We start from the raw sequence: 10343 nt of genomic DNA on the forward strand, positions 1-10343 counted from the left end.
GTTGGGCTGTATTTTAAAATTGCAGTATTTCTGCACAATCGATTTGGAATAGCGTTACCGCATTAACAAAGATTTTAGAAAATATAATTACGAGAATAAAACATTAATTTGATGTCGATAATAATTTAGCTAATCAAGCTGAGGAAAATGGCTGGTTTCGTAAAAAGTTTGTTTCAGAGTGTCCCATCCAACGACATTCTTGAATTTCCTGAGATGACAGAGTCAGACCTGAAAATATTATTTTCTTAACACACAAGTTGTGTTTTCAGCCCTAAACTAGAAACTAGAAACAGGCGACTGCGAAAGTAACTTTACGCCGTAACCGGTATCGAAAGTATATACATTCTACATACTTTATCTGCATTTTTCTGCAGCCATTCTCCCTCTTATCGAATCTCGTTTCGAGAATAGAGACTAACTTCAGTCTCCACCTTCGATCGTGAACGATCGATGATTTCAGCGATAACTGTAGCGTGCTCGTCTCGCCAAAGTTTTGAAAATAAATAACTTAAACTTTTAATTTGTTTTGTGAATAACCTAGAAACTTTTATTATTAATTTGTATTAAAAAGAGCAGTTTTTCATTTATCCAATTCAAATTTTCGCGGCACTTTGACTAGAGCAACTTGCAACCTCCCCATTGCGTTTGCGTTAGAGCAAAGCGAACAGAAAATTCAATAACTAGTTATAACCTCATCGATATCAGGTCTTAATTGGTTAACAGTGGACAATCAACGAAAATGTCGCTACTTAGTTCTGTGGAGCTTATAGGTAAAGTTCAAAACAATTTTTTTTCTTCTTATTGTAAGTACGGAAGTGCTAATCATTCTTTTATTTAAATCAGGATTGATATTTTCTTATAACGGGGGGCCTCGCCCCCACCCCGTCGGGGACTTCAACCCATGCACCCCCACCAGGATTTCACCTTGGACCCCCCCCCCCCCAACTTCTCCCACATGAAACGCAATATACTATTTAATTACTCCCCAGCATGTCATTCTAACCTCTATCTGTCATTGCCTACGTATTTACAAACAATAACACCTTTGATGAGACGCAAAGAAGTTTCAAGCATCTCAAGTCAAATTTTCGATATATTTTTTATAGAAAATTGTATGTGCAACTCGGGGCGAGGCAAAAATTACACTCGTGTGATATCTACCCTCTCAAAAAACAGTTTTGTACTTGCTGGAAATTGTGACTGAGAATGAGTATCAATTTGGAATTTGTGAAAGAGCGTCAAATATTGTAAAAATTCAGGTACAGTCAAGAATTATACATATATATATACAGTCATAAATTATATAGATGTTTCATTGAGTATATACCAAGATGTATTGTTCGAATAATACCTGCTTTATTGATTTATAAGTTTAAAAAAAAGTTGGCCCCCCTCCCCTTATTCTCATAGAATTAAATAGACATTAGGAGCCATGATTTTTTTTTCACCATGAAATTATCCTTCTGTCTTATCCTAAAAAACATACGTTGAAGGGATTGATTCCTAATTTCATTTAAAGTTGTCTTAATACCTCATACAAACATATATTTAAGCCATCAAATTCGGTTGAGGCAATTTTTAGAAATTGGAATTTGCTTACTCGGCTCACTCGGCTACGGCCTTCCTAATCCATGCGCACGTGCCATTATTTTTAAATTAAAAGTGCGTCACAATTTCGAATGTTTTTCTCTCTTAAGAAAGGTGCTTATGTTAATTATCAATTTATTCAATAAATAATAATTAAACATAAAATTACAAAAATTGCAAAATCTTGCTTCCTGTCCTAATTTTAATATTTATCATTTCTTTCCGATATTTTTAATAAAATAGGAAGCATTTATTGAATTATTTTTAAGCTGAGCCTAGTTGTCCCGAAAAATTGGTAAATTTGGAAAAGGGGATGGACTAATCTTCCCAAAAATGCGGGATGACTTTCCAAGCTCATGAAAAATATTCGAACCCTAATATGAGCTCATTTTCATTTCAACTTGATAAGAATGTAAAACTGCATACTTTAGACTCAGAAGATTTTGAAATATTTTTTTTTTTAATTTCGATATTAGATTTTCTCGAGGAAAGTAAATACTTTTTAGTTTAGATCCTCATTAAATTCGAAATTAATAAAATTACGTATTTAACCTGAACAGGTAAATTATTGTCGCCTTGCCAGTATAAACAGGATTAGAATCTAGTAGTAATTTCATCTTGCTGAATAATGCAGTGAAAAGGTTTGTGGGGGGTAGCAGATTTTGATTACTTCTTTACGACTGTGGTGCACATAGCAACTTCTGGGGACAACAAAAGCAGAGGACAATTTAAATGACAAAATGTTTGCATTTTGTTATATTCAATTTATCTTTTCCGCCTTGCTATTTATAAAGTAAAGAAAATATTTTAGAATTTAGTAAAATGAAAGAAAATGTGAGGATAGCGACTTCTAATGAGATAACAGACATTTTTCCGAAAACTTTCTTTTGCAACAAAATTATTTAAAAGTAAATTAGGCTCCATGCTCTTACAAAAAATTATTTTGTAGGTTATTAAGACATTAAATAAGTTCTATTAGATCCTATCCTTTCTGATTCCCTCTGTATCTCCTCACCGTCTGCCTCCCCTCCCATACTAGCGTTCATAAGACCTCCCTTCGCTCTCCTCTTACTTACTAATCCTCCACACTCTACTTAAAATTCCCTATTTCCCCTTCCTCCTTATATTTACGCTCCAATAACTTCTTCACCTCTTCCATACTATCAAAACACCTACTTCACCCCCTCCTCACTTTCTCAGCTAACCATCCACTTCCCTTGCTTCAATTCTCCTCCCCTACTCACCGAACTTTACATTCCCTTTCCTCATTACCCTTACCAATGCTCACATCCTTAATTTCCCATTAATTCTCCTAGTTACCCTACTTCCATTCCCATATTTCCCCAAACTCTCCTTCTATCGTTTCCCCTACATCTTGACCTCATTTCCCCAACGTCACCTCCCCTCAGCTTCCTCCCCACACTTTACCCTCTTGCCCACCCCGATTTATCTTCATTGTCCCTCATCTTATTTCTTTTATTTCCCCTTCTCTTAGTTCCTTTACTTTCCCACTCGTCATTTCCACTCACTTCCCCTCACTTGATCTTCAAAAAAAGTACGACGGAAGGATGGACACCCGACCGAAATTATAAGAATTTTTGGCCCGGGGCTACGAAACGCTAAAAATAGGAATAACTTCATTATTTACAATCAATCTTTCAATTGATGGAAACAAATCCTCGAGAGACCGAGAATTGATTCAGATAATAAATCATTTCGAACTTCTTTAAGAACACTCTTGGAAGAAGTATAATATTGTTCCAAACAAAATATTGATCAAAATCCAGAAATACCTTAGTAACAAGAAACGCGTACCTTCCAGAACACGGCTAACATAAGGAATTTGCGGTATCGGTTGCTTAGTTCTCGAAGATCGAGAATACCCTTAACCTTTCCGTACCAATCTCATACTCTATTCCTATACAAGCGCTACAGAAACTCCATGAGTTTCCTCAGTGCTGATCATCCGTGGCCCCAGTCACCCCAAGGCTAGTTTCTCCGAAGAGAAGACCCTTGAAGCTTAACTATCCGCAGAAGTTGGAATCGGTAGATATCCAACCCTTTCACTCTGGATAAAATACAGTTAAAAATATGGTGGAATAGTGGGGAGAAAACAAGTTTGATTAAATGGATTCCCGATAAAAACAAATTTAAAATACCGGCACCAATCTGGTAGAAGAATCAAAAGCTTCAACTTTCCAATAATTTAAAAAATATTTAATTCAAGAGAATTCAAATGACCTCAAATTAATTCAAAAGACATCAAGAGAATTCAAAATTATTCAGAAAAATTGAGTAATATTTTTTATTGTAGTGCGCCTATCACTAGAGGGCCGCGTCAACCTAATGGTTACGCAATTGTGTTACCGTAAAATGACCATAAAGTGACCATATTGTCACTGGTCCCGGTAATAAGTCTTGAATTCAGAAAAATTAAGAATTTGTATTCCTATGAATACGCGATTTTTCCTCCATCTAAAAATCCCCCAACGGGAACGGAAAAAGTGAAAATCCTATTCCTCTCAATCGACTTAGTAAAATTTAACAAAAGCATTTATTTAACCTATGTTTTATTATTAAATCTTTCTATAACTTATAAATTCAAAAAATATTAAAATTTATATTTATTTACATTTTAATCATTTATTTAAATATGTAATTTTTAATTTGGATTTTGGTGTAATTTAAATTTAGTAAATTTTCATTTATTTAAACATCCTAAAAAATGCATCAAAGAAATCTATTTAAATATGCGAATTAAAATAATTTTAACTCTAGAGAGGCGGACTTGAATTTATTAAAATTAAATTTTCAAAACTTATATTCCACATGAAGGAATTAAAACAATTTATTAGACATATTTTGTCAACTTATTAGAAGGAATTAAATAATCTCAAAATATGAACACTTTTGAGGAATAGAAGACATCTCTGTGAGGTCATTTATCGGTACAATTAGAAGGAATTAAATATATTGAAAAAACGTTCTCTTTTGGAGAATAGGAACATATGCGGCGGCCGCTATGGAAATAGAAATAAATTAGTTTCTGAGATATCCGATTCTTATAATGACATTTCAGACAGATAGAAAAATCGCGCATTCAAAATAATAGAATAATCTTCACTTTCACGCTGAAATCTGAAAATATTAATATTTTTCTATTCAACGCTTATTACCGGGGTCTATTCACATTGGCTTACTAGGGCATACTTTCATTCTTTATCACAGTAATTCACAATTTCAAATAAAACTCAACACTATTTTATCTTTTTCTAAATTTGTATATATGCATTTAAAATGATTCATGTGTTTCATGAGTTCAGTGGCGTAGCCGGGGGGTGGGGCTCAAGCCCCCCCCCCCAAATAATTTTTTGCATTATTCAATTCCTTTTTCCCGCACTCTTTGCCTATCCATAAATCCCAAGCCCCCTCCGAAAAAAAATCGAAGTCCCCCCGCCCCATAAAAATCCTGGCTTCAACGCTGCATTGTGTTCATGTTACTCATATGTTAAAAGCTGTGTCTCGAGCTATGTGCGGCATTCCAGCGTACAATATTGCGCATCAGGTTGCCGCACACAGCTTTTAAGAACGTGTGACACTTTACTATTTAGCAGTTTACTTTCCCAAGATTTGTTCCACAATTTTCAATTTTTCAGAAAAAAAATAATAGTGTTCAGACGTTAAAAAATGTACACGGAGGACTGAACACTAGTTTTTTGTCAAAGTGAAAATTGTGAAGAAAAAATGAAGGAAACTAAATTGCTCTTTATGGTAAATTTAAAATTATCACATGACCTAAATTTTTTATTTTTTAACATATAAATATGTAAAGAGATAAAAGGAGTGTTTAGATATATGTGAAATTGTGAATAAATGTAACGAAGGATGAAAATATGCCCTAGCGGGCACAGTGAACAGTACGGTCACTATGTTGCCACTTTACGGCCACGCAATCGCGTGACCATTTCGTTTATACGGTACGCTTAACGCTAGGGATATTATTGGATCAGTACAATAAGACATACTGGCCCAGTACCTTTCATAGTTTACGCTACAGTTTTGATAGCAAGCCAATACCAGTACCTGCTTGGTAGTTGATACAAGGCCATTTGTTGAACAATATGTGCCAGTACAGAAAATAGTTATCATTAAGGGTTTCTCCAGTACTAGGTACTAGGGCAGTACCGTAAATCATCTGGCGCAGTACAGTCCTTATAGTATTAAATTTCCACCTGGATCAAAGATTCAAGTTTAAAAATATTTTTTATTGATATTGTTGATTTAAGGTTCATTTATGCTTATTTTACTGCATACACAGAGAGAAATCTCAAGATATTCATTTACGAAACTGCTCCTTGATTTTATTACGCTTTGGTGCGAGCATTAAGATCTCGGAAACCTTGATTTAAAAGCATAGATATTGAACTTTTAGGCATTAGGCCATGCCCCTTTCTTTCAGGTCTCGATTTCTATGCTTTTGGATCATGAGTCCGCATGAAAAGAGCACTTACGGTCGATTCTCGTTTAGGACATATTCGTGTTTTTCTCAGTCCGGGTGAAAATTATTACTTTCAACAACAAAAAATCATTACTATCGGGTTTGAGTGAAGGTGAGGGGGGGGGGGGTGATATTAGGACCTATTCTGAATAATTTGATTTGAGGAAATAGGGAAAATCTAGGGATATTCTGGACATTATTAGAAAAAAATTTAATTGTTATAGAAATAAATTAACTTGCAGTAACCAATCTTTCGTCTGGTATCGCGAAAATGAATTTCCCTAAAATCCGTATAATGCATTTGGAGGTCAAATTTGTTGTTTTTATCGCGTGTCTTGATATTTCAATTTAGTTATTGCCTACAGTCGAAGCAAATGTAAATTATTATTACCGCATTATAAACTCCATTTAATATTAACATTCGCGCACATTTCAAGTGGTAAAAAGCATTTAATTGTTCAAAGTAAATCTGAACTGTCACTGCTCCCGATTAGACCATCGCCATTTTATTTCGCTGCTCCCATAATGCACCGGCGCTCTTCCGATAATTTGCTTCAGACACCTATTCTTAATATTCCTATTATAGCTATACTTATTAGGGGTTTGAATATACGATATCCCTGGTATATGGAAAATGGTCAAGGATATTCATTTTCGCTGATCCAGGGATCTTTCTATATTCCTTCGTTCGTATTCAGCTAAATTTTTAGCTACAATAAGGAATAATATCTTTATCACAGCTCAATTTTTTCACCGTGCAGTATATGCGAAAATAGACACTTGGATGATTCCTAAGTGCAGAAACTTGTAGAGACTTAATTGATCTATATCCCTAGATTGTATTTCCTGCATATAGGGGAAAACTGGGACGTGTACGAGAAATTCTAAGGCCAGATTCGAATTAAGCCAGTGGTCCTGCCAAGGTCCAGACAAATCTTGGCGGACCAGTGCTGGCGCAGTACTGGGTGAATTAGCTATGCCAACGTCTAGCCAAGACTTAGGGATTGAGTACTGGAGTAATACTGGGGGAATCACTGCTGACTTTGAACCACGATACCTCGGTGAAGAAAAGAGGTGGGGCATTTTTTTTTAAACCGTTGAAAAGCTTTCGAAATTCCACGTCGAACGGTCCTTAATAGATATTTGTTAACGTTTTGAGGAGAAGAGAGAACGTGAGAAGTTTTAAAAAAATCAAGATTTTGTAAAATGTTGTACCTCGACTTAAACTTTTAGCATGACCTAGGACGTACTGTCATTTTTGTTGAATTCGTGATATGTGTATAGAAATTTATACGCAAAATAAAGCTAATCTATCCTTTAAGCGATATTATATTTCACAAATCTTATGCAGGCCTCTTCTTGTTATAAATTTAAACGAGCGTCGGCTTAACTCTGTCTAATCTTCATGTCTAGTACTGCGCCAGTACTTCCCGCCAGCACTGGTGCAGTACTGAAAGCCAGTGCCGAACATAGTTATCATCCCAAGGTCCTACCAGCACTGCACTAGTACTGGCGGTCAGTATTGCGCTGACGCTGCCAGTGCTGGCGCAGTACTGAGCCCGTAGTCAATTTCCCACATCACTTCAACTAAATATTAAATAAGTTATGTACATAAAAAGTATTTGCGAACGAGATAAAATGTCGTCAAAGTCGAAAAAAACTATCCGGTGCACAATCTCGAAAAAGAAAACTTCTGGCTGATGCAGAAACAGAAAAAAGTGCAAATGTGTTCAAATGATTCTTGTCAGGATCCGGTAAGTAATTATTATTATTTTTTTACATTCTCATCATTTATGATTGAGAAAGTATTAGAATTGTCGGAAATTTGACATCACACTTTTTCAACGGATCTCCACGTTTCGAGACCCCCTGAATCCGAAAATCAGGTTTTCGCGATGGCGTCTGTCTGTCTCTCTGTCCGTCCGGCCGTCCGTCCGTAAACACGATAACTCTCGAAAAAATTAACGAATCAAATTCATTTTAAGCATACTTTTTTTAGGTCCTAAAAGAAAGGATGAGTTCGTGAACCAGCCATTTTTGATAAAAATTCAAAAAGTGAGCGCATTTTGAAAATTTTTGAGAACACTTTTTTCAGAATTTGAAAATTCTATGTACGGATATTTATAGTATTATAAAAGGAACAAACAATTTTTCAATATGACTTCTTTCGATAAAAAGAAAATTCTCAGAGTGATAGCGTTTTCAATATTTTTTTAATCAACCGAAAATCGAAATTTGAAGCCGAAAAACGCAGGATATGAAAAAAAGTCAAGAGAAGAAAAATATTTCTTTTTGAAAGCCCTACAAGATTCTCATAACCAATTTCTGGATTTTCTTCAAAAATCGAAAATTTAAATTTTGGTTGCACAAAAAATAATGGAAAATAAAACATTCCATTTTGTGGTCAAAGTATGTAGTATACGAAAAAAGATGAATTAAGAAAAATGGTTATCCCAGAAAAGATCTACAATTTCGTTAAAAAGCACTTCTTGATAGGACGCGTACTTTTTGTTTTATTCGTGAAAAATAACGTTGAAAAAAATAAAATAAAATGTGTGGAAAAACGACGAAAGTGACGAGAAAAAAATCCAACAAAACCTGTTTACAAATGTCTGTCGGAAATCGAGCGCGCAGCGCGAGTGTCACGATGAGGATGTGTACGTCAAAGCCTGCAGAGCTTTGAGAAACTTAATCTTTGACTATAGTTATTTAAGTAGACAATTCAGAATATGAAAACGCATATGGATACTGCCATCTAAAAGAGATCTTTTTGATAAAGTTTTTTTCAAGCATTCCAAATGCAAAGAATAAATATCCGAGCGCGACGCGCGACGTAATCCATTATCGAGCGCAAAGCGCGAGATTCAACCATCGCGTGGCCTAGGCGCGCTCAAACTTGAAATCTGTCTTTTAGATGTTTGGAAAAGTTGTGGTCTCCTCTCAGGATTATCTGTGGTTTTTCAAATTCTTTGAATATCACCTTTAGCCAGTGTACACTTTCTGACTAATTACAAAAATACCCCTTCTAATAATGCTAACTTTATACTTTTTGAAGATTTTGAAGTCCCCTAAAGATTAGGTTTAAAAAAATGTTAACATTCCGAAAAAAACAGAAGTGTGTTTCTTCCACTTCAACAGAACTAAATTTATGAAAAATACTAGTAAAATATTTAAAGTAAGTGTTCTATTAGGCAGATCGACATAAATTCAATTGAATACATAATAATGAAAACTTTATAAGGATAGAAAATTAAATTTTGCAGAATGAACCAGTGAAATAGTCCTTACCCAGTTTTCCAGCTCATAAAAATCTTTAAACTACGTATTTTTGTGCAAGATCACGAAATTATAGAAAGGACTTTTTAAGGCTTGTTAACAATGCGTTCTTTGATGTGCCAACATTTTAAAAAAATATTCGCACTAAAATTTAAAAAATCATTTTTATTTTAATTTAACTTTACTTTTCTGTTTTTGAGACCGGAAACCCCAAATGGATATTTCAAAATATATTAACTTGATCGAAAATTAATTTTCCGAAAAGTGTAATTTCATATTGCAATTTATTCTCAAAAGATGTACATGCAAAATAGCACGATAATTCTTGCACCAATTGAACAAAATATTTCGATTTGTCAAACTTTAATATATTCAACACCTCTCTTAGTAGTTACTAAAATTGATATTCAACCAATTTTACAAAAATCATGGGTTATCATGACAGGATATCATAACTTTCTTTCATTTCCCAAAAACAAATATAGAAAAATAATGTTTTTCACTTCGTGCTACTTAAGAATCAAACATGAAATACATTTTTTATATTTATTATTATTTTTAATCAATATAATATTGTGTTGTGTACAATTTTATTTTTGATAAATTAGAACAAATAAAAGGACAATTTAGTTTAAAATGATCAAAAACAGAAGAATGAATCCTCAACGATCACGGATTCCACAATTAATAGTACCAGAGACGAGATTTTGAACCACCAAAAAGAAGATAATTCTTCTGTAACTGAGATTGACTGTCTCATCCAAAAAGTCTTATTAAAGGTTTTGTGAAAATTGTGGCTCGAAAAGCAAATTAGGCTTAATGCTGAATGTGCGACGACTGAAATCATCGTAATGAATAATGGCATCGAATTCCGTATCTCTAACATACCAGGTGTATACATATGAAACCGGTATTGCCATCTAGCGGCCAGTAGGCACACTTGTAGGCACTGTCGGAACTTACCATTTGTGCTAATTGGCGT

The 10343-nt window shown here is 34.4% G+C and overlaps 1 protein-coding gene across 1 annotated transcript in view; it reads left to right on the forward strand.

The window, feature by feature from the left end:
• The first annotated feature begins 706 nt into the window (after positions 1 to 706).
• Positions 707 to 10343, forward strand: part of LOC117180848 (C-1-tetrahydrofolate synthase, cytoplasmic) — a 62467-nt gene continuing 52830 nt past the window's right edge. The window contains exon 1 of the mRNA XM_033373384.1: positions 707 to 770. The gene's annotated coding sequence lies outside the window, so the exon portion shown is untranslated. The remainder of the gene's footprint in view (positions 771 to 10343) is intronic.

This window comes from Belonocnema kinseyi, chromosome 9 (genome assembly GCF_010883055.1).
Source record: "Belonocnema kinseyi isolate 2016_QV_RU_SX_M_011 chromosome 9, B_treatae_v1, whole genome shotgun sequence".
Classification (NCBI taxonomy): domain Eukaryota; kingdom Metazoa; phylum Arthropoda; class Insecta; order Hymenoptera; family Cynipidae; genus Belonocnema; species Belonocnema kinseyi.